The following is a 25,110-nucleotide window of genomic DNA, read 5'->3' as shown; positions in this document are numbered from 1 at the left end:
TCCCATTTTGCTCATTCACTTCCATCCCGGACACCTGGTGTGTTCTAGAAACATGTTTTATCTCGTTTGTCAGCGGTACGGCGAGGTATAATGTCCTTAGGATGCCCCTTTCTGTTTATGTACGCACAACTTGCACAGATGATGCCGTCAAACATCAACTCCAATCGCACTTGACATTAGTTAGGGTAGGTGTACTGCCATCACAACATCCACATTCCATTCATTACGATAGGTCGAACAGTCGCGCTGTTCGCGAACATTTTGTCTTTTCTTTAAAAAAAATGTATTCCTCACCCTCTTTAAATACAACTACTATACAAAAACATTCCAAACACACACACACCTTTCATTCCAAAGAAATACCGGGGGCAGCAGATACTGACACAAATATAGGGGAATTAGGATTCAACACGGGCTGGTTATGAGGGGGAGATTTGTGGGGGGAAGAAGGGATGGATGTTTCGTCGAAACGTCTATTTTCTTCTTGAAGGTTTGGGGATGGTTCATTAGGGAATGTAGAATGGGGACAGGTACAGGTGGGACAGTGGTAACGTACTTTCCCTCTCACACAGTCCTCCACAAACTCCCTTAAACTTTTAAAATTCTCATTCAACGTCTCCATTTTCCGCTCAGTCCTTTTCATCCTGTCTTCATCTGTCTCGTTTGTTGGCCTTTCTTCTTTTCTTTCCTGGTCTGTAAAAAATAAATTTATATCTATGAAATGCCCATAAAATACTGCCCATTTCTTTGCATACGCAGAGTGCTGTGTACCATTGCTATCACTCTCTTCCGACATTTCCCCATGCGGAAAATACTGTTCCAACCACTCCAAAGTACTCGTCATGTATGTGTCAAAACAACAGAAAGGCATTATTATTTCTGCACCCCATACCAAAAAAAAAACACACACATACAAAAAGATGACCTTCACTAACTATTTTGATGTTATTTCCCTTCATCCTACTGCGTCCGTCCACTGTCGGTACAGGCTTCAGAGTTTTCATTTCACACGTTCAGGTTTCCTTATTTATTTACTTATACTTATAATGTCTTCCAGTCCTTTTTCTAAGTTCAACATTTTTTGTGTAAGAAAATAGTACATTTTCAGATACTCCCTGCCTGTTTGGGTACTGTTGACCTCGCCCACCCCCCTCCGCAAACAGGCGCTCAGTCCGTCCCTTTCTAATATCAATAGGGAGGGTGTTCTGTATGTTCTATGATACATATACATCAAGTACGTGCATTATACTACATTTCTCCAAAAATCACATGACAACAGTGTATATTCAGCACACCAACTTCATTATCAGAATCGTACCATTAAGTTCCCCTTGCAAAATCCTGTAAAATTCACTACAAAAAAAAACTTTGTTTAGGGGACGTTATGGTTAAGTTGCCCAACCAAAAACCTGTAAAATTCACTACAATGGGTGTTAGTGTTAGCAGTGCATAGTGGTGATGGCAGGTATGGCGGCTTACTCTACCATAACTGGCGAATTTCAGGGGTTTTTCGGTTTTACCTTGATGCATAATGGGGAGGTTGAAAAGTTTTTTGTAGTGAAGTGCACAGGTTTGTGGTAGGGCAACCTAACCATAACGTCCCCTTAACAAAGTTTTTTTTGTAGTATATATATATATATGTATATATAAATATATATATAAATATATATATATATATATTTATATATGATTATAAATTCAATGACAAAAAATGTGTTAAAGGGACGTTATGGTTACAAGTAAAACCTAAAACCACAGAAATGTGCCAGTATGGTAAGCTAAGCAACCATAACTCACGCCACCACCGTGCACTGCTAAGACTAACACCCATGACATGAAAGATGACATCACAAATGTCATTGATGACATCACTGATGACATCACATATGTGGGCCACTTGCTTTTGTTTACTGACATCAGGCTAGTTTTTTGTTTTTACTCACAATGAGAATTTCCAAAATGTAAAAGGTGCTACATATCTACACATTAACCTTTTTATATGCTCTTAAAGTACTTTCATTAGAGTTCAATCTGAGCTCATAGTGTACATAGATGGGGCAAGAAGCACGCCACAAACACACAATTAATGTGTGTACATGATCATTAACTCTAATGTTATTGTCATTTTTTGGTGCTGTTTTACTTTCCCTGTATGTGCCTCTAATTTGTATACATTATGTGTTCTTATATGTATTTTGTCTTCTAACACAAGTGTGTGGTAAGTTTTCAATTGTGACCTATTTATTCCATATGTAACATTACTCAAAACTCTCATAAGGTATCATTCATTATTTCACTACCGGAAATTACTTCTATGGTGCATGCTGCAACCATTGCCTATATTTATGTATGATTAGGTTCATCTACTAGCAACAACTCTAGAATATAATGATTTCTTTACAAGAGAACATTCTTTAATACATTATATAGTTCATGATAGTTCTCCCAATCACCCCTAATATCTTATTTTCAATAAAACTCAACCCCTTGTAGGGACTGTTCATTAAAATTAATTTCATATGTGATGGGCCTCATTATGAATGTGGCAGAAAGGCAACAACAGCGCCGGTAGTGCTACCGGCGCTGTTGTTACCTCTCCGCCACATTACGAGTTCTGCTTGCCGGTGCCGGACTGCACGCATGGTCTGACCAGGCGTGCAGACCGGCACCCGCGAGCAGAACTCAACCATTTTTAACGGTGTCGGTGCAACCATGCTCCCGAACCCCATTCTGCCCTACAGGGCAGAATGGGGATTGGGAGGCCGGCCATACCGGCACCCGTGAATGGGCAATTACCGGCCCATTAATCTAGTAATGGGCCGTTAATGGCCCATTTGCGGGTGCCGGTAGCGAACTTGGTGGTAGCCATCCACTTAATAAGTGCACGGTTACCGCCAAACTTATAATGAGGCCTGATGTCTGAAATTTGTGATGTCATCTTTCATGTCCTGGGTGTTAGTCTTAGCAGTGCATGGTGGTGGTGCAAATTATGGTTGCTTACTTTACCATAACACTAAAGATACTAAAGGAGGAAACTAAATACTGAATAGATAGGCTGACCAAGACGCAAGTACTAGGATGATTCATCAATAGCAGCCTAGTCCTGAACCACAACAAGCTGCTACAGACCACTGTCACAATAGATAGCAAGGGAATAGGGAGCAACCAACCTCAGCTCCCACACCAGAGGAAAATAAATTACACATACCCAATCACATTATACAATGCTTGTTAGGATACAGCTGGGACCGTGCAGCACCATCATACACCACAGTCAGATGGCCAAGCAGGAATCAGCAACAACCACACCCATAGGAATACAACTCAAAGGAAACAAGAAGTATTAGGACCGGGATACAGACTCCACTAACCCAACTTTCAAATCTCTGCATACCCAACCCACCCAAAATTCACACAACCATCTCTGACCCAGCAATCTGCACATACTTTACCACACTGCATCAACAACATACAAACAACACATAAACAGACCCATGGTCTCGCCGGTCTGATACTTGCACAAAGCTCAGCGCACAGTGTATACCGAACTGAAGCCGCCAACAGCACACCACTTCTTCCACTCTTCTACTCCCCCTCCACCTGACTAACCCTACCCAACCTCCTTCTTGTTTATAGATCCGCCAGAGCGCCTGGGACCAATTCCATTGGTGACTGTGTGCTATATAAGTACCTTTAACATAACAAAATATAACATAACTGGCGAATTTCTGGGGTTTTTAGCTTTTACTTGTAACCATAACGTCCCTTTGACAAAGTTTTTTTCAATTAATTTCATCGGTTTTTATTAGTGCAACTTAACCATAATGTCCATTTATCAACGTTGTTTCAGTGAATTTCATAGGTTTTTATTAGTGCAACTTAACCATAACGTCCATTTAAAAAAGTTTTTTCAGTGAATTTCATGGATTTTTACCAGTGGAAGCTAAATTTGTACAACTTACTAATATTATACTTACCCCAATACAGCAACATTATAGTCCAATTTACAAAGTTTTGCCTTAAAACTCTGCCATTGCCCACCTTCTACCATCATGTTTAACAGTTCTATATACTTTTTGGAACTTTTTCAAGTGTTTTTGTGTTCGTCGATGTGCGCAAATGTCTGACATCATCGCAGACCTTCTGGAAAGTGTCATGTGACCGCGTGCGTGGCATGAAGACGTGGCTGTGAACACGTCTGCACTTTGTGAACAGGTTTGTGTTTTGCGAACAGTTCGGAACTGCATGTTCTGTTGATCTAGGAATTGTTTTACTCAAAATGTACCCTTGCACAGCTCCTACACCTATTTTACTCATTATCCATTAACAATCTAGCACAGAGCACCTACCTGGAAGGGCCCCAGACAATTTCCTCATAAAAAACATCCTTATATGCAAAAAAATCAGCAGAAGTGATATCATAATATGTGGCAAATAATGGAAAACATATCAAGGGTTAGGATTGGCTAAGGGAAACATTTAAATATACTTTCTATAGGGACTAGGATTGTCATTGGCTGTCCACTGTCAGGTGGACAACGTATACCTATATCTAAAACATGTAATCTTTAACACTATTAAGTACACAGTTTATCATTGGTCTTCACACTATTAGGCCCTTAGTTATACAGCCCTCCACAATTGGTTGGCATGCTCGTGCCATGTCTGGAACATTTGATTCACTTAGCAGCACGTCAGCTCAGACCCAGATGCCAGGAGCTGAACTTGACTTTACCTCTCCACCCAATTAGCTCCACATCTCTCATCACCCATGCCTTCTGCCATGAAGATTGTCTTTGAACTTGGCCTTGCAAAGTATCCTTGTCTGTGGGAATATATGGGAGTGCAGGCCATCACTATCATTGTTCTAGGACTCCAAGCTCAACTCTATTTTCATCCTTGGCTCACGTGATAGGAGACCATGATTTGGTGTATTTTGCAGAATTTACATGTCTTAAATGAATAAAACTTGACACTGTTGGTGTTCTTTCTTTGCACCTTCACAAGGGATGATTCATCCTTTGCACATTCACTGCTTTCAAGAATAGATAACCGACCTTGGCTGCATCAGTTTTGATACCAGGCCAGACTGCCTTTACAATGGCAGATTTGCCTGCTGTCTATTCACAAGATATAGCCAGCTTCTATGATGACTTAGTCTACTTGCGTTTCAGCATCTGTACAATTGTTGAACAGTTAATGTTCTGCAGCACTTCATACACATGCAATCTTCTTTTCGCATATGAAAATTTCCTCGATTCTTAATTTCGTCATCGGTTTCTGTAAGATACATGCATTCTCTTCAGCCAGTATTCTCGGGGCATCAGACATGGTTCTTGTGACATCACTAGGTTCTCTCTTCGCTCCTTTTCATATTCCTTCAGGGAGTTCCTCGCTCAAATTGTCGTCTCTTCAGGAATACATTTGATAGGGTTTTCTCAGTGGGTACCTTCTTTCGAATATCCTCTGCAGCATTGGCACAACTACTGGTGTCAAACATGGTACGATCCCAGGCTTCCAACATATACGAGGTAGGGTGGCAGAATTTCCTGCAGAGGCATGTAACTGCTGCTCTACACTCTCCTGGAAAAAAAAGTTACTTTAGGAACCCCCTTTCACAGTTAATAAATAGAACCAAAAGAATTAATCTTATAGACTCCATCTACTTTACTTTTCTCAATAAAGTACATTGGTGTTATTCTAATGGAAATAATGTGGCGTTCATCCCCATTCCAAAGTCTGGAAAGGGGGATAACGGCCCGGCAGCCCAAGTTATCGGCCCAAGTGAAGCCATGCTGCATTACTCAATAAGCAAACCAGAGTACACTTTTGCGTTTGCTGAGGGTCAGGTCCACTACCCAGACACCAAATGTATATTACTAGTTGTTCTACTTACATTCTTACACTTTTGAAAAATAAAACACAAGCCGTATTTCCAAATACATGCTTTCACGTCCTTGTTAATGCTTGTCGCCCAAGTTTGTTGTAATCTAGTCCAATATGTTTTACCATTCAAACCTACCACTTCAGCATTGCCGGATGTCCCAATAAGCAAATTACAGTACACATTTCTCATTGCTGACGGCCAGTCCCATTGTCCAGACGCCAATGTTATATCACTTTAATGTGTACTTACATTGTACACTTTAAAAATAAATAAAACACAGGACATATTTGCAAAACCATGCTTTGACGTTTTTGCTGATCACCCTCATGTATATTTGCTGCTATCCCGTCCAGCACTTCAACCTGTACCCACAAACAGATTTGTTTTCCATTCAAACCTGGTGGCCATGCCCACTTTAACACCATTGCTGATCTTTTGTGATCATGGCCAGAAGCCAGATTGTCCAGGAAATAACCCAGACAATCTGCTCGCTGCCCATGGCCACAGGCTATACCTCATTCACCAAAGGTATATCGCTATTTTTTATATCTTAAAAAAAAAAAAAAAAAAAAACACAGACACATTTGTCCAGGTCCTTGCCAATGCTCCTTACATGAGTTTGCTACAAATCTGTTCATGTTTTATTTTTTCAAACGTGTCAAAATGTACGTACACACAATAGTCATATAACTTAGCCCCCACTTGACACAATCCATTCAGACTTTGCACAAACATTCACAGTTGGGTCTATAATCTTTTTGAAAATCTTTGTTGGCATTCATCAAACTGCAACACAGTTAGAAGCAATCTAAAAATGTTGAGACCCTGCCTCTAATTTTGCCTCCCCTTGACAAAATCCCACCAAACTTTGCAGAAATACCTATATGTAGGTCTACAATCTTTTTAGAAACATGTGTGCAGATTCGTCAAATGGAACCACATGTATAAACCTTTAAAATATCTTGGGACCCCCCTCTAATTTGGTTCCCTCTTGACAAAACAGCACCACACTGTGCAGAACCACTCAGAGTTAGGTATAGAATGACATTCCAAAACGTCATGTTTCATTGAGTGGCGCCAAAGTTATAAACCATCCAAAAACTGCTTTTCACCAACACTGTTATCCACAAATAAACATTCATGTCCACGAACATCTCAGATTTTCGCAAACATCACAGGACTGCCCCGACCTGCAGACTGTTTGTGGACATTGCAGTTGGAAAGCCACCTGTTTTTGGGCTTTTTAAGGTGAAATCCCATCCCATCGTCATCACCCCTCACCACTCCACAGAGATTGTTTTATTACTTTCACAAGTGCAATGTTGTGTTGTTTAATGATTTCTCTGCAGTGTTCGCCGACAACAGCGGTTGTCTGCGAATCCACCATGGCGGGTGTTTTAAAAAATCTGACGCACCTCACGTTTTTAATTGACCAATCAAGGGGCGTGTCCGATGTTCACGGATATCACACTGTCCCTTGGACCAATCGGAGGCCTGTCCGCAGACCGAACAAGGAAGTGAATCTGTGGACCGATCCCAGATATCACTAATATTTTTTGCCTACTTTTTGATCATTTAAAAAAAAATGGATTTACACCAAATTTACAAATGCACACTTTTGGGACAAAGCCACCACTTCTGTTGCAAATTCTGTGAAAATCCATCCAGCGGTTTGGGCGGTAGGCGTGAGCAAATTCTTTTTTCCATTGCATCTATGGGAAAAAACCCACATTTTGGGTCCCTCCCTATAGCTTTTCCCCCCTGAACGAAACCAAACTTCGCAAAATCAATCTGACAGGACCATATACATTTTTTCCAAAGGTTGCTGTGGCTTTGTCTGGGGGGCAAAGTTATAAGCCAACCAAAATGTGCTCTTCCTTTGGGTTGAGTGACTTAATAATATCTACAGGGCCGCTAATGCAGGCCCTGTAATATATACCTGGGTAAAACCACATGCAGTCATTCTTTTGTGGGAGGAGATTATCTACACACAAAAGAAGACAGACCTGATGAGGTTTACAAAAAAACGTAAATTAGGCCAAGCAGTAACACAGGTGATATGTCCAAATAAGTAGTAAAACAGGTAGTATTTCCAAAAACTGCCTGTTTTGCCTATGCCGCCAAACTCCTAATAAGGCCTCCTTAGTGTGGTTAGTCATTTGCAAGTTGCTGAGTGAATGAACGCCAAACAATCATTGAAGTTACTGGGGCGCGTGATGATACAAAGTAAGGCTACTGAGGCATTTGGAACAGGTGGGTTCATGAAGTCAGGAATAACGTGGAGGGTCCCGATCCCACCTCTCTAGAGCTGTTCAATTCAGACTGAAACAAGGTTTGGCAAAACCAATTGGTTTGGCGTTTACAGTGGTATAATGAGTGTAAATGCATGGGCATGAATGCAGTACATATTTAATCCTTCATACCCATGGACATAGTACAAATACATCTGTCTATTACTGTATTTATTACTAATGTTATGCGTCTGCAAAAACTAACATGCAGGCATTTTTGGAACTTTTAGGCTCACGTAAATGAATGCCTCTGCCCTCAACAAAGGTAGCCCAGTCCGTTCAGATACTTATGATGACACACAAATTGTGCATCACAAAAAAAAGAAAAAACACCCTGGGCTGTCACCATTGTAGGCTGCATTACAGAAATTTTGCACCGGTGTAAGTGATATTTTGAACGTTATTAGCACTAGTGTAAAAAATACCAATCTGTATTAGCATTAGGGAAAACTCTGCCTGGTGCAAAAATGCATTGCAAGAATAGGGTTTTGCCCTAGTAATACTGTGCTAAATTGCACCTTCACTGGTGCAAAATGTCTGTCATCTAGCCACAGAAATCCAAGTGAACAACGTCTGTACTCAGGTAATGGCTTTACGCATTGGATTAATGAAATACCATCTAACTGGGTCACGAAAGTCACAAGAGTTCTCAAAGCACATTAAGGGACGGATTTACAGAAAAACATGCGAATCCTGTGCAAAAATGTTAGCGCATGTGTGAGGATTGCATGGCGCAAATGCGTCACACAAGGAGGTGATTTACAGAAATAAGCGCAACCAGGGAACAACAGAAAATAGGATTGCACCTGGCATGCACACAACACACCCGTAGTGAAAACCAAGGAGCCACCAAAACCGACTGTTTACCGCCATTTTGACACCTGATCCCAAATGCAGTGAAAGAAAAACACGAATAGCATGGCGAGTACCCACAAGCAATCACCATTAATTATAACCTACACCCACTATTTGCATCCCCTGTACAACCACACACATGCAAAGGGCACCTACACCCATTATTCCTACTCCCCTAACATCCACAAAACTGAGCCAGCCACATGTAAAGTGCACCTACATCCACTATCCCCACTCCCTGTACACCCATGAAAGAGAGCCAGCCACAGGTAACGTGCACCTACACCCAACAAACCTAACACCTGTATTCCTACCAATCACCATACCACACACATAACCCCACACCCATGCATCCTTCTCAAAGGATCAGCACACACAAGGTGAACCACAAAACTGCCAACACAGCACCCATGCATCACCCTTGAATACCAAAATAGTCCAAACCAATGGGTGCCCAAAGGTGGATCGGAACCGTCCACCCCACTTAGCAGTTTTGTGGTGCAGCATGCGGCTGCCCCACCTGCTCCTGCATGTGTGCAACAGGAATGTTGGAAGGCAACCACCCCACACCAGGCTTGTGTACACCCCATTGCCATGAGGACAGATTAACCCTGAAGTGAGACCCGAAGCTGTGGGCCATGTGGGTCCCTCCCCCTAGCAGGGGTGCCAGGGGAAGAGCTTTATGTGCACTGTGAGGTGGACCATGACACACTCTGCCATCAACCCTGGCCACTGGGTACCCACCAAGCTGAACAAAATGGCCAGGGTTTAATGTGAGTCACTTCACCTGGATTCACAGGCAAGGAGAATGCAGTGAGGGCTGGACCGTTGGCCTGGACAGGGCCACAACAGGCAGAGTACTCCTGGGACTGCACCACACAAGAACTCAGCCCTGTGCCCAAATGAAAAATCCAACGCATGCCAGTACTCAGCCCAATACCCAACAAATACCACCAGAAGTGTCACCACCTCCAATGCACAACCACAACACCCTACCGTAACTTGTTAATGGACATCAAGCAAATATCATCTAAACTACAACCTCTGAGTGTTTCTATACAAATGAGTATCCAAAATCACTGGCGCAACTTGTATTTCTTGCAACCCCAATTACTGAAATGTTCACTGTATGTCCAGTGTAACTACTGGTCCAACATGCCACGTCACCTGAGCAAATTGACTCCGCATGTCCTGCCACACAAATACGGGGGAGGACTTCCACCTGAGTGTAACTGCACATTCACATGAATGTGTCATCACACCATCCCTATACATGTGAGTGTTCAGTGGCATTGCAAAATCAATTACCGCATACATCAGAGGCACACATGGTGGTGTTGACACGCATTCACCTGAAGCACATGTACAGCTTCAAACAAATCATGTTAAGAGAGAGTAACACTGTGTTCTGTCTCTTCATTTACCATCCCCCGACCCTGTTCCTCTTCCCAAATACAGATGAAGTGATTCATCTCCATCCAGCACCTGTATCTGGTGCCCATCATGACACCATGGCTCTGAAGAAAGTGGTCACATGCGATCAAACTACTGAAAAGGGTCGGCCATTCTTTTGTGGTTCCTGTGTCTCTTCCAGTACAAGGGAGACCACTCTATAGGAACACCCACGTGTGTAACAATAAATACACACAGCTCTTTGAGCATTGAGCCTTGTTTTTAGTTTCTCCCCTGCGTTTAACTCTGAATTTAGGTTGCTAAACAGAATAATTAAACATTACTAATACTATCCTGTTTGACCTCCACACTCTGGGGGACAGGACACATCACCTGTTGAAGTGTTTTTAAATGTTGTTACTCATTAATGTTCTTTGTTGCTCCAAATAAGCTAAGGCAAGCCACTTTTGACTGTCCCCTCACATCAGGTCAGCGGCACACCAGCGCAACCTAGGGCCTAGCCACCACAGAAGGTCCCATTTAGTATGGTTGGAGGGCTACTTAGGTTGCATTTATTGATGAATATGAAATAAGATACCTAATATCTAGGTCTGCCCTCATTTGTGTGAAAAAGTTAGGATATAGGCATGGGCCAGTGACCCACCCCTATTCCCCTTTATGTGTTATTTGCATAGAGTATTTTGTTATTGGTTGTGATGGTAAGGTGGTTTGTATTGTATGTGACCCCCTTCAGTGTGTTTTTGGTTGTGTGCTGGCTTATACTCACCAATGAGCCACTTTTTGCCGAATGTTCCCGATGACAGTGCCTGGTGGATAGGCGAATGGCATAGTATGTAGCTGTCGTGGGTGCATCCATGGTTGTTTGAATTCACATGCATTATGTGATCTTTGGCATCGCAGATGACCTGCACGTTCAGTGAATGCCATTTCTTTTTGTTCCGATATATGTTTTCAGTGGCTTGTGGGGGCTGTAGTGCAACATGTGTACAATGGTGTCCGGTCAAATGGTCGAAAATAAATGGTCGAATGACCATTTAATCGAATCAAAATGGTAGAAAAAAATAGGTCGATTTTTTTTTATTTATTTATTTATTATTTTTTTTTAAAGTTTTGGTTGCTTAAAAAATATTTTTAATAAAGAAAAAGGGGAGTTGGGGGGAACCCCCCCATAAAATAAAAAATAAAATGTAAAAAAAATTCAAACTTTTTTTTTTCCGACTATTTTACTTCGATCAAATGGTCATTCGACCATTTGGTTTTCGACCAAATGACTGGTAACCGTGTACAATCTATTGCCGCAAGTACCCGTTGGAACTGGGCAACTGCATGGAATGCTTCTGCTACTCTTTGCCTTGCCTGCATGTTGCACGGCATATCTATGTGGTTGTGCACGTGTACAATGATGCAGCTTAAGTCCTGTTTGAGGCAGTGTGATTGTGTAGGCTGTAATATTCCACTTACAATGGATGTGGTCCGTTTGGAATGTGCCGGTCCCCAGGAAGTGGAATGCAGTTAGGACTTTCATCAAGGGTGGTATTGGCTGTGAGCACATGGTTCACAACACCAAGTACTGCTCCCAATCCCTGACCAATTCAAGGATGACATGGGGTGGTGATATGTCCCATACACTTCCTCATTGGGCATGCCAAAGATCGTTGTGCGTGTATCGTAGATTCTGGCCTTGCCTGGTATGCGAGCAATGCAGGGACGGGCACGGTGGCAAGCTTTCACTTCAATTGCATGGCACATTCTAAACCTGTGAATGCATGGTGCACTCTCACCTTGCACCTGGTCACAGGTGGCAGTAGGATCTGTGTGCTTTTTTGTTTGCGCAGATGCAGAGGTGAATCTGTAAATTTGGGTTTGCTTGCACTTCATGGGGCATGTTTGTGCATTATCACGCTGCTTCTCTCCTCACGCCCATGCAATCACTCATTTCTCAGATTTAATGAGGGCGTTTGCATTTTCTGCCCCCTTCTTGGTCTTTGCACTGGCAAGTTCCGCCCGCCTCACGGAAGGCTTATGGACATGGAACACGGAGCAGGGAACCTGCGCACAGGCCGATCTGTAAATCAGTTTATATATTTGAGTTTAAAAATGTAACAATTATAGCTTCTAAAACCTCAGGGACCAGATGGTTTATTCCAGATTCACAAAACCAGCCCCAAGACTTGGTCTATGGAACCTCAGGAGCACTATTGGGCACTTCCCCTGTGGCAATTATACTGCCTGTAGATTCACCAGGATGATCAAAGAATTTGATATTAATGGTGGGCCTTGGGTACGTCAGAATCTCACGAACTGCAAGACTAAACAAGTTGTGTATGTAATAGAATGCCGATGTGGCCTAAAATATGTGGGTCAGACTTTGAGAGCCATCCATAATAGAATCTGTGAGCACATGTCCAGGATTAGATGTAGAAAAGTAAGTGCACCACTAGTAAATCACTACATCAAGGCACAGCACTCTGTGGATGATTTAACTTGGTGGATTGTGGACACAGTTTGCAACTCCTCTAACATCTTAGGTAGCCTGCTATGTAAAGAAGCAAGATGGATACATAGGCTGGACTCATTCCACCACGGTTTGAATGAGGAATTTGTACCCCCTGTGTAAAATCACTCTCCACCATTTGGGAGTACTCATCGACAAGTGTTTTCTTTATCGAATGTATCACATGCACCGGTTATTCCACCAACATCTTGCTCGTAGTATTTCAGGCAAAGAACAGTCAGATATGGTTGTTAGGACAAAACACTGTCAAGTCATGCTTTGTTGCCCGCTAATGGGATGGACTCCAGCTCAGACATGAGATCGTTCGGGACATCTGTTTAAACAAAGACCTGGATTTAAAGACACCAGTCTCAACAGACGCACATGGCCTTATGCATAGTTATTTTCCTTACTTACAGCAATGGTCAATGTGCGAGATGAAACCCACGTTTACTTAGGCAGCAGTACCATTGTTAGTACGTGAATATAAGTGGGTTTAAATGTTTACTCACTTTCTCCATCCTGCACACAGGAACGGGGCTCACGAATGCCAAAGGTGCATGTGCACAAGAAGGATTTCTCTGCTCCTCCCTCGCAGCTGTTCTCAGCTACTTGGTGTTGGTTTCCATGGTAACATAACAACAGACAGTTCTATCAACACTATGAAATACAACCCACCTTGTAAAGGAATGCAGAGGACAGACAGTTTCAAAGAAGGGAAAGGAAAGCACTCTGGATACTCACAGAAAAGTAGTCAGAATTTTTAATAACCACAGTTTAAGGTTACTTGGCTTCAGCACAAAGGGAGCAATGGGTATTAATATGTCTCTATTGGTCTTACAGGAAGGACCAGGGGGACAGAACCACAATGTACTTTGTGCTGTAGGTGTTCTTGGTGCTTGACAGGGTTGAGTCAGATTCAGGGCACATTGAGGGCTTCTGGGTCAGAGTTCAAGATGGGAGGCAGCTGCGGGTATCAAGCAGCAAGACGGTTGGATGAAGCTGGATAAACGACTATAACCTGGCCTACATGGCAGCTCAGAGTCAGGAATCATTGTCTTAGTGTTGATCGGTGGTTCTGAAGCAGTGGTCTAGACATCTTGGATGTCTAAAAGTGACTAGGGCTTCACAATGGTCAGCTTTGCAGTTGGTTGCAGCTCGAGGAACTAGACGGGCTCAAAGATTTCCTTTAAGGCAGACGTCAGTAGGTGTTCGTCGAAGCACTTCTCCCATCTTCTTTAATGGGCTTGTGTTGTCCTTTAAGGTGGACAGCCGAAAGCTGAGGAGTGTGTTGCAGGCAGCTGCCTTGTCCGTTGTAGGTTCAGAGACCTTCTAGCACTTCCTACCTAGGAAACTTGCTGCAGAGCTTAGCAGTACACGATATGTGCTGACTGGGTACCGGATCTGGAGCTGCTAGAGGGACCTCTGAGATCTTTAACTCCCTCTGTGCCATGGGAGATATTTAGTGGAGGGATCTTGTTTCCCTCTTTGTAGGTCTTGGCCTTTTTGCACTGGCAGAAGATTGTATTGTATGTATTTATTGTGCATTTGTAAGGCGCTTATACATCAATAATTTTTGTTTCATAGCACCCACAGGGCAGAGGGGAGGAAACATGGGAACAAAGGCAAATAGAACACTGATGAACAGGAAAGGGGTGGTCTTACTAGGCCTTGTGAGCATTCAGAACATGCAAGTGCAGGGAGAGATAGAAGGGGTAGGGGATGGGGTAAGTGCTAGGAGTTCCACAGAGGGAAGTGCCAAGGAGTTAGCTGAGTGCAACAGTATCAGAGATCGCTTGGTACAGAGGGATCACCTGCCATAGTAAGTGCAGACAAATCAGAACACGGGCCAGTGGGTGCCCGAAGGGTGCTGGGTGGGGGCAGAAGGGAGTAAGGCTGGGGCCCAGAGGGACACATAAGATCCCAGGGCATCAATCTCAATGACTGTGGGGGTATTAGCAAGAGAGTGAGAGGGGAAGGAAGACGTGAAGAGGAAAGTCTTGAGGAGCTTCTGGAATTTGAGGAGATCCAGCTGAAGACAGAGAGGAAGGGGGAGGCTGTTACAGAGGAGGGCACCAGCCAAGGAGAGAGATCTGCCACCAGCTTGCTGCTTAGAAAAGCACCTGACACAGAGAGTTGAAGCCAGAGGTACATAAAGATCTGGAAGGACATTATTTAGTGAGGGAAATGTGTAGATATATTGGTCCTTGGCCCCAGACAGCCTTATGGATGATGCAGAGGGATCTGAATTTGATCCTTCTGCAACCGGGAGCCAGTTGAGGGATTTCAAGGCTGCGAAGATACGGTTCCTGGTTGTGAGGCCAATGATAAGTCTTGCAGCCCAATTCTGGACAAGCTGGAGGGGGTGGAGAGAGGAAGAGGGTAGATTGAGGAAGATGCTGGTGCAATAGTCCAGCCAAGAGGGTACCAGAGCTCTAGAGGCATTGAGCTTCTGGGGAAAAGTGTGGAAAGGAAGAATACCTCTGAGGAGGTGGAGTTGAAAGTGGGCCTACTTGGCAAGGTCCAAGATGTGAGGCACACCAGGACTGTATGGCAGATAGGCAGTTGGGAATGATGGAGGAAGTAGGGAGAACATCAGAGGGACGTCTGAAGAAGAGTTGGGTGTCATCTTGGGTGTCATCTGAATAGCACTGGAAGTGAGGGGAGAAAGTGAAGATAAGGTGAGCAAGCAGAGCGATATGGATGTTAAACAGCCAGGGTGAAAGGTTAGAGCCCTGGGGAATGCCACAGGTGGAGATGGAGGTAGGAGAGGAGAAAGAGCCCAGGATGACCTGGTAGGGACGTTCTGAGGAAGGAGGTCAGCTGGTCCAGTGCCCTTTCCGAAACACCAAGGGTATCATGGAGACGTTCTATGAGGATGGTGGGTTCGCCGTATTGAATGCAGAGACGAGATTCAGTACAATGAGGACAGCAGTTCTTCACAGGTGTTCAGAAGTGCAGTTTCCATGCCTCTGGGTGCTCGGAATCCAGATTGAGGCCATGGAGGCATCCAACAAGCTCAGTATGTTGGGCCAGTTGGGGGAAAACAAGCTTCTCCAGCAATTTACCAAGGAAGGGAGTGATAGATATGGGATGGTAGTTGGCTGGACATGAGGGGTCGGTGGAAGGCTTTTTCAGGAAGGGTGCAAAAGAGAGTGCTTCTGGGAAGAGGGGAAAGACCCAGTAGCAAGGGAGTGATTGCAGAAATCAGCAAGTGCAGAGGCAAGGGAGCCAATGTTGTCCTTAATAGCACTGGAAGAACAGGGGGAGACCTGCTTGGAGGAGACCTTAAGAGAGTGGATAACCCTAGTGAGCTTGTGTGACGTGATAGGAGAGAACGAGGAGAGGGAGGCTGATATAGGTTGGGAGGGGGAAGAAGGGTAAGGAGAAAGAGTGCTCAGATTGTCATAGGTTTTAGCAGAGAAGTGAGTGGCCAGAGCAGTGCAGAGTACCTGAGAGGAAAGAGTCGAGGTAGATACTGCAGAAGGATTGGCTAGTTCCTTGCAGATTTTAGAGAGTTCAGCCATGTTCTTTGGATGCTCCAGAGATGTGAGCATGGATGTGGGCCCTATTCTTAGATCGAATGGTGAGACGATTTTTCCTTTGGCGACAGGCCAGTTTGTTAGAGGATGAACCTGTGGTCTGCCACTTCCGTTCTACAGTTCTGCAGTTGTGCTTTAAGTGTGCTAGATTGGAGTTGAACCAAGTGTTATGGGTGCGTGTTTCAGGCAGATCCTCATGACTGGGGCGAGAATGGTGAGAGTGTTATAGATGGAGAGATGGAGGTTGTTGAGAGCATAGTTGGAGGACGAGTCTGCAGTGGGAGGGGAGGGTCGGATGAAGGTGGATGCAAAGGCAACAAATGACACTCGTTTCATCGGGCGGATGTCCATGAAAAAGGTTGGCTGAGCTGGCAGGGTGAGAGGGACAGAGAGCAAAGGATGTAGGCACATTGTACCTTCAGCCAGTATCCAATGATGAGTTCTTCTTGATACTCCTTGCAAAGTCTTCAGATGATCTGCCAAAAGAGGGGCTCATCCCTCTTTTAAAGCAACAGTGATTGGTGTAGACTAAGTCCACCTTAATGAACTAATCATGGGGTACCCAACAACAATCTCCTGTATGCATGAGGTCATTACCAGAGTGCTTTGTGACAGGAAAGGTAAGGGGGTGAAAACATGTGACACTAAGTCCCAACCATCTTCCTGTCTGTTGTTGATTAAAGAGTCTCCTCAGTTTAATTGATCTCTCTCTGGTTCCTTTTTAAAGCGGCAGGTCACCGTTGAAGCTGTGGTGAGACCAAACACTCTGGTTCCTTCAAACCACATTCTCTTACCAGATGAATGGGGTTCCCCTACTGGGGAGGCTTACTGTAAACATGCAGTCCCAGAGATGACAGTTCCCTGTCAATGACACAGAGGGTGAGAGCTGGCTTCAGGTCGACACAGTTACATATGAAAGGTTGTTGGGGTTTCCTGTCTCCTTTGTCAACTTCTGCAGCCAGGTCCGATGTGGGTCTGTTTGAAGTACACTATATGTGTATGATAATCACTGCCTCCAGCTGATGGGCTGAACAAAAGAGCAGGACAGATCTATGGAGCCTTTGTTAGGTAATAAGGCTGGCCATGGTGAGGACATAGTGTACTCCTGCCTGTTCCATTCCAACTAAATATGACAGGGTGGAATGTGCCTGTACACAGGTCTATGCATTTGTCATGGAGTGAGCATAGGAAAATGCGTGTGGATTAGCCCCACACATTTTCCTGAGGTTGGTTGACCATCATTCCATTTAACTAAACATTTTTTATAAAAACAGGCAAGCCGACTCCCACCGTGTGGAATTTTGAATTCCTCACAAAGGGTGTTTGTAATGGCTCTCACCATCTCACGGGACCCGTGTGGTGTACATGCTCCTCCAGTCAGCGCACGCTTCCTACACGTTCTACTACACTGAAATGCTGCCATAGGCACCCAAACCAAAATAAAGACTATGTTCAAAACATGCTTTGCAGGAAAAAAGTTCTGTAATTAATCAACTGTGGGTCTTATTTAAAATTTCTATTCCTGTTACAAAGCAGTGCTCCAGGCCACAGATTCATTGAATGCTGAGAGGATGGAATTAACGCTGCTGAAACTAAATTGGTTAAATTCACCACCAATTCTGCTTCAACTGCCATGCAGTTTTTCCCTGTTCTGCCACATTTGTTTGGCGGATATCTTTTTTTCTGGAAAATATAGTTTTCTCCCAAAATGATGTTGTTTTGGGACACAAAACACTTTTAAAAAATAGCACTTTTGTCAAAAACGAAACTTCAGGTGGGAAAGCATCCCATTTCATGTTTTTTATTAAAAACATAGTATAGTACATTTTGGAAAAAAAAGGTAGGAAAAGGCCTGAAACATATATCTTTGCTCTGCAGGTGAAATGACTGAATTTGCAGACCATTTCCCAGAAATCATCAATTTTCCTGCAGAACGATATTCAACCATTTCCCCCAATACTAGGCAGGAGAAGGCTGATGAGGTCGCTGTCCACATGGCACTCTAACAGAAGGATAAAAGGAGGTAAATACCTGGCAACAAAGACTTTTGAGTGAACAAGAGTAAAGTGTGAAGGCTTTGTTTCCAGGATGCCTGTTGATTATCAGGACAGCATCAGATTAGTTACCTTGTCATTGTGGACACTGCCCTGAATTTCCCCTCAGAGAGGGGGATGCATGGTTGGATCAGGTAGTTCTCCTCCCACACCAGTTATAGTGGCACATCTAGTAAAGCACAACAACCCACACATGTTCTGATTAACCACATATCTGAGTGCATGGAGCCAGTATGAGGGAGGGCAAAGCTAGACTCTGTGGTAAGAAAACACCTAGAATATTAACATCTAGGAGGTGATACCCTGAAAGATCTGTATTATGTGTGTTAAACATCAGGAATTTGCCCGACACCACTAGTGTTGTCTTTGCGCCTCAGACTGGATATCACCATGTGGATTAGTGAGCTCCAACAACAATCTCCTAATGTTAAAAAGTCTCCTACAATAAACCTTCTAATATCTCGAATGCCTAGTGATGTGTGCAGAGAGTTAAACCCAGTACAAAAGCAACACACCTTATTCTCCGAGCAAAACTAATCATTCATTAAAATGGACTACCTCTTTCTCTAAAATACAGTGTGGTTTGTATCACCGGAATAAAGACTATTGTGAGGAACTGAGTGAGAAAATGTGAGAATACTTTCTTGAATGGCATTGTAGAAGAGGCAATTATGAAATGTGAGGAATAAGACTACTTTAGAAAGGTTTGGGAATCACCCAAAGCCTCATTCAGGGGAAACTTGTTATCAATTGATGAAGTGCTTTTGAGATGTAGGGGGCATGTAAGGATGATAGATAATTGTTTATGCACCACAATCTACTATTGAGGATAACTTGTGCCACAGGAAGGGTCAATATAAGACAGTCTATGTTAGTATGGTGAAAAAGAAATTGCCACATTGTATGAGAATACAGGAAAGCCAAATAGACTTCTAGATTTACATGGCAGGCTACTGAGGTGGAGATTCACCCACATAATATTTTGAGGGAAATAACAGTGATGGTCAGGGATAGGGACACATACTGGGAATGGCTAAACTGTGGGAGTTTATAAGCCAAACGTACACGGTGATCCTTCCCTCTAGAATGACAATCGTTTTAATTGAGTATTGGAAGGTGCCAGTTTGCCTCCAGCAAACCTCAGATCTAGGGGATTCCAAAGGAAGAAAAACACCAATGGATGTTGCATTTCTATGGCCCCCTTTCCCTTCCAAATGTAGATGTAAAATGTACAGTTTATTTCTGAGGATGTAACATTGAAACAATCCAAAGTTCCCTTCAATTAATAATCTAGGTTGAATATTAGAGTCTCTCATAATGTTGTGATATATCAATCACCTTTACTCCTGCACTATCTGGAAACAAAATGCTTTGGGCAGGCTATAGTGGTCTTTCCCGTCCTTTTTAGATTTGGCCTTGACGTTTTTTTTTAATGGACATGGGAATAGTTTGATGTCTCCATTGCAGTCGTCCTTTATACTTATCAGATCTCTCAGGACTTTGAACTAATAATGTTATATCAATGGTGTCCTCTATCCCCATTTCATTTTACCATGGCTATGAAGTCCTTGACAGCAGCCATTAGGGACAGTCAAGGTATCTGAGAATCATGGATCAGGTTTACTTCTGATTATGCATAACTGCTTCAATGTCCTACAGAAAGAGATGCAGGACTACATTTATATAGATACTTAGGTTTCAAGTGAACACATTCGTTTTAGACACATATGTGTGACAAATGCCTTAATCCATCTCTGAATTCCAAAGGGTGCAGGGTGGGTTCAAGAATCTAACTCCCAAATAAGTTGAAATCTCTTATAGAAAGAATCTCCCACTGATAAAGAATGTAAAGTGGAACATTAGTCGATGGTCTATGTTGGCGTGCTGCTGGAGTGGTTATATGTACTCATGAAAGATAAAGATTCTCCCTAGTTCCACTTTCTCTTCATGAAGCTACTGATTGTGGCCAAAATAGAATGTATTTCTATGAAACTGAGCACATTTGTTCATTCAGTCCTGCTCAGGATTGGATTGGCCCCTCTGCCTTTCGGCCCGTGGCCAGGCCGAAATCGTCCCTGGGGTGTGGAGGCCGGTTTCTGGCCATGCCTGGGCCGGTTTGCAAAAAGAAAATTGAAAAACAAAACATGTATTTAGTTTTTTTCAAAAAACCTTTCATCCTTCTTAGGTCGATAAATGAGTACCAACACAGGTTGGGTGATATTGTATGCATATTTTTTCTATAAAAAAAGAGCTTAAGCTTAAGTGCTATACAATAAAATATTATCATTTGGCCTTGGATGTCTCCTTGGATTCACAATAATTTAGTGTACTTAGGAGCAATGCTATTTGATGCCACTTCCTGTTTTGTGAAGGGGTGAAAGGTCGTGTTTCATCGCTTCCCGGGATGTCACTTTTGGGTAGAGTCAAATGACATCACTTCCGGTGATGTCATCAGAAGTCAAGGGTCGTGAAGCTAGGGGTGGGCCACTTTTTTGAGGCGCGGGGAGGGCCACTTTTTTTGGGTGACAGGGCCTATTTCTTGTCCCAGTTCGACCCTTGTCCTGCTTGAAGATGAACGTCTTTGGGTGTTGTAGCATATTTTAGGTCTCCCAAATTAAACAATTGAATGTCTCTTTACAGATATTAGATACAATCAAATGACCTTAAACATGCACACTTTTGTGACCCACTTGTTGGGTGATAAAAGGAAAACAATGGATCCCATTAGCAAACCCTAATGGCTATGTTATTGGAGACATTTTGCAAGCCATGAACAACTATTGCTTTTAAGATAAGGCAACGACTGGCAGACATTCTTCTCTCCTCCAGAGTACGGTCACAACTGTATTTTTATTTAAACAGAGACACATTTAACAAAATACCAAAATTAATGGCTTTGTAATGCATGGCACTGATGGAGGAACTGACTTCCCTGTGTCTCCCCAGAGATCATGAACATATGGGTTCCTCTTCCTCTCAAAATGTGAGAAATAGCCATTAACTACAATCTGAGTATTTTCCCAAATCCACCAATTCTTTCTTCGTCTCACATAGGGCTTAGCTAGGTGAATTGGCAGGACAGGAGAGATGGTGACTTCGTCTTCCATCCCACTCTATTTGGCTTCACTTGATGTCATATTCCTAGTCAAGACCTTCTACCCCCTAATCCTGCCATCCCCAGCTACCTAAAGACTATCACCTGCCAGCCTGTATGGCACATTCATGCTTACACATATGTACTTATTTGTCTCTCACAACGCATTATTGAGTAACATAATTTATACACATTGGGATTAGATTCACATTGTGCTGCAGGAATGTATAACAAACAGTGGCTAATTAGGAGTGTGGATGTATTTTTGCTCAAAGTACTGAATAGAGTAATTACTCTTACAGCATGTGCTATTCTCAACAGGAAATAGCTACTTAGTCGCCACCAGGGCTTCAAAGACATGCAAAAAATACAGTATTTCTGAAATACTGCTTTGGGATTTTCAAAACACTGCATTTGTATTTGTATTAAACTTCACAAAAGTGCCACAAGGTTCATCCTTGTTGCCCATATTGTTAAATCTTTATATCTGTCCATTGTTAAAAAATGTTGCTCAGTTTGATCTTCAGTATCATTCCTATGCGGATGACATGCAGATCTATGTCAGCCTAAGCCAACCTGTGGAGGCAGCAGAGAATATTCTGAAGTGTGCCTAAAAAATCCCACTGTTGATGCTCGAGAATAAACTCCAGCTGAATCCAACCAAGACGGAAATCCTTCTGTTGGCTCAAAAAATAAATTGCCAACTTTCTTTCCGATAATTCCACGTCCCACACTATTTGGAATTGCTTCCAAATACTCAGATTCCATAACATATATCTAGGATGCATTTGGCAATGCAGCCCGGGGTGTAATCTGCAGGCGAATCAGACCATTAACTCTGTATATTTTCAACTGAAGACTCTCAAGCCCCTTCTCCCTCAAATTACTGAGCATAATCAATTGACAGTGGTAGGTAGCCTTGTTAATTCCAGGTTGGTCTACGTCAATGTGCTCCTGGTAGGTAGCCCGAAATATCAGTTGCATGGCCTTACAGTAGTTCCAAAACTCAGCAGTGCGTTTGATTTTTTTCAGTACCTTGGAAAGCGTCAGTTTCCGAGTTTTGTAGAATCCTCCACTGGCTGCCGGTCCAGAAGTGGATTCAGTTAAAGTTTCTGTGACTAGTTTTAGATGCTTGCTTGTTTTAGAAACACTATGGCCCTCATTACGACCCTGGCGGAAAGTAACTGACCTGACCGCCATAGCGTAAATAGCGTTTCTGCCATTGCACGACGGAGTAAAGTGCGGCTAATTCTGACCCATCGGGCACGAGCACTACGCCATGGTGGAAGTGCAAAGTCCGCGATGGCGGAAATGTCCCCAAAACGCCCCTCACCGCCGTCGTACGGCGCCCTAGGTGCAATTCCGCCACCCATCATAGCGGTCACCGTAATGAGCGGTAATCGCAAAATACGGTGACCGTAAATATACGGAAACGGAAGCAAAAACATGGGGCCGGAACGGGAAACAGCACGCCGTACACCTACAAAAGCAGAATCCCAATACAACCATTAAAAATCCTACCCTGAGACACATCCCAACCCGTTAGCCACCCTAGTGAAAACAATCAAAATGGGAAAAGTTGCGAAAAAAGCGTGCGACCGCAACGGCAGGTCCACTTCTCCCATGAGGAACTCACCGTGCTCACAGAGACCCTCCAGGAGAATGCTGCCGTCGTCTTCTCGACGCAAATGACCAGGACGGCACTTGCGAACAAGAAGGCCACATGGGCCCTGGTGGCACAGCGGGTAAGTGCGGTGGGGACCGCACCCCGCAACCCACAGCAATGCAGAAAGCGATGGGACGACTTGCGGATACGCGTACGGAGCATACTATCAGCCAACCGTAACATTGCCACAGCTACCGGGGGAGGATCGGAATCACCCATCAAGTTGACCCCCTGGGAAGAAATCTGTGCCTCCACCATTGAAATGGAGAGTATAGAGGGAGTCGGAGGGATGGAGAAAGGAGTGCAGACATCCGAAGAATCAGGTAGGTGGGCCAAATAAAACAATGCTAAATCCACAATGTCCAATCATGTGAAGTACCATGTGTCCACATAGTGCAACAGAAACACATGTCCAGGAGAACGTCCACATACATTGGCCTGATAGCGCACTTTAAAAGTCACATTAAATACATAAATAATTAAAAATCCTAAAAACACCCTCTACACGTGCAGCATGCACACCCTAACTGCAGGCTGCAAAACAACTGCATCCTCAATCCACACAAAAATGAAACCACCTCCAAGGCCCTGACCCAAATCACCCTCAGGTACCACCCCAATGCATGTGATACATTGCCATTCCAATTTCCACAGACCCATAAATAACGCTCGCCCTCCTTTACTTCACCACAGGGTCTGATTCAAACGACGAGCTTCAGAACACCCCTACCAGCACACCTGCAAAGAGGGCCAAGACCAACGGCCAAAGACCCTCCACCTCAGCTGCACGGATCAAGACACGGCAGCAGCACAAATCAAGTGGCAGCACACAGGAGGGGACTTCAACAGGCACCCCAGCAGCCAGCATGCCCACAACAGCAGCACCACAGGTCCCCCCAATGGATGCCACAGAAGGCACTGCTTCTGGTGGCAGCAGCACCATAGGTGACACTGCATTAATGGCAGCATGCTCCGACACAGAAAACGGTGCTGTCGATGTAGGATCCATCCATGACCTGTCTCAATCCCCCTGTTTGTTTCATCCCGTACACCATGAGGATACCACGCAGGGGCACCCACAAGACGACGACTGGCCATCCCCCACAAGCCCTGTGGCAAGGCAACATGAGGTGATCAGCACCTCTGTGACACCACCGCAAATGGGCATGGCCCAGCAGAGGCAACAGTCCCTCGACCAGGTGATCGTGCAACAGCAGCAACTGGCCACGCTCCTCAAGGAGCATGCTGATGAATGTGGGGGTACTAAGGCAGCCATAGAAACATCTACTGAGACACTTAGGGCAGAAATGGAGAGAAGTACAGAGACACTAAGGGCACAAATGGAGAGAAGCACCGAGAGCCTGAGGGGGGAACTGCATGCGACGTCCAAAGACGTATGTGCTGAACTTGCCGCTGTGCGCCGTGTGCTCACTGAGCTATCACAAACCCTTAGGGACATGCATGGACGTGAGCAGGCAGAGACATCATCCGTTGCAAGTTCCGTCCAGGGCAGCCCCCAACGTAGATCTGGGAGGAACCTGCGCTCCACAGGCAGGGGTGCCCCTGATACCCGGAGAGGGGGCTTGCAATAGCGTCTGCCCACTGACAATGAGCATCTTTGGACACTGGTGTTCGGGGGGGAGGTAGGAGGGTGGAGGGGGGGGTGTTGGGCTTTCTTGGGTGGCGGGTCGATGGGGTGTGTAACATAATTTCACATATGCTATAAACATTTCACAATCATCCAATGAGATGTGTGGACATTGATCTTTGTGTACGAGGCAGTACAGTCCATATTGTGCATGTTCCAGACACAC

Source organism: Ambystoma mexicanum, chromosome 3q (assembly GCF_040938575.1).
Source record: "Ambystoma mexicanum isolate Mex_15411 chromosome 3q, UKY_AmexF1_1, whole genome shotgun sequence".
NCBI lineage: Eukaryota > Metazoa > Chordata > Amphibia > Caudata > Ambystomatidae > Ambystoma > Ambystoma mexicanum.
This window is presented reverse-complemented; position numbering follows the sequence as displayed.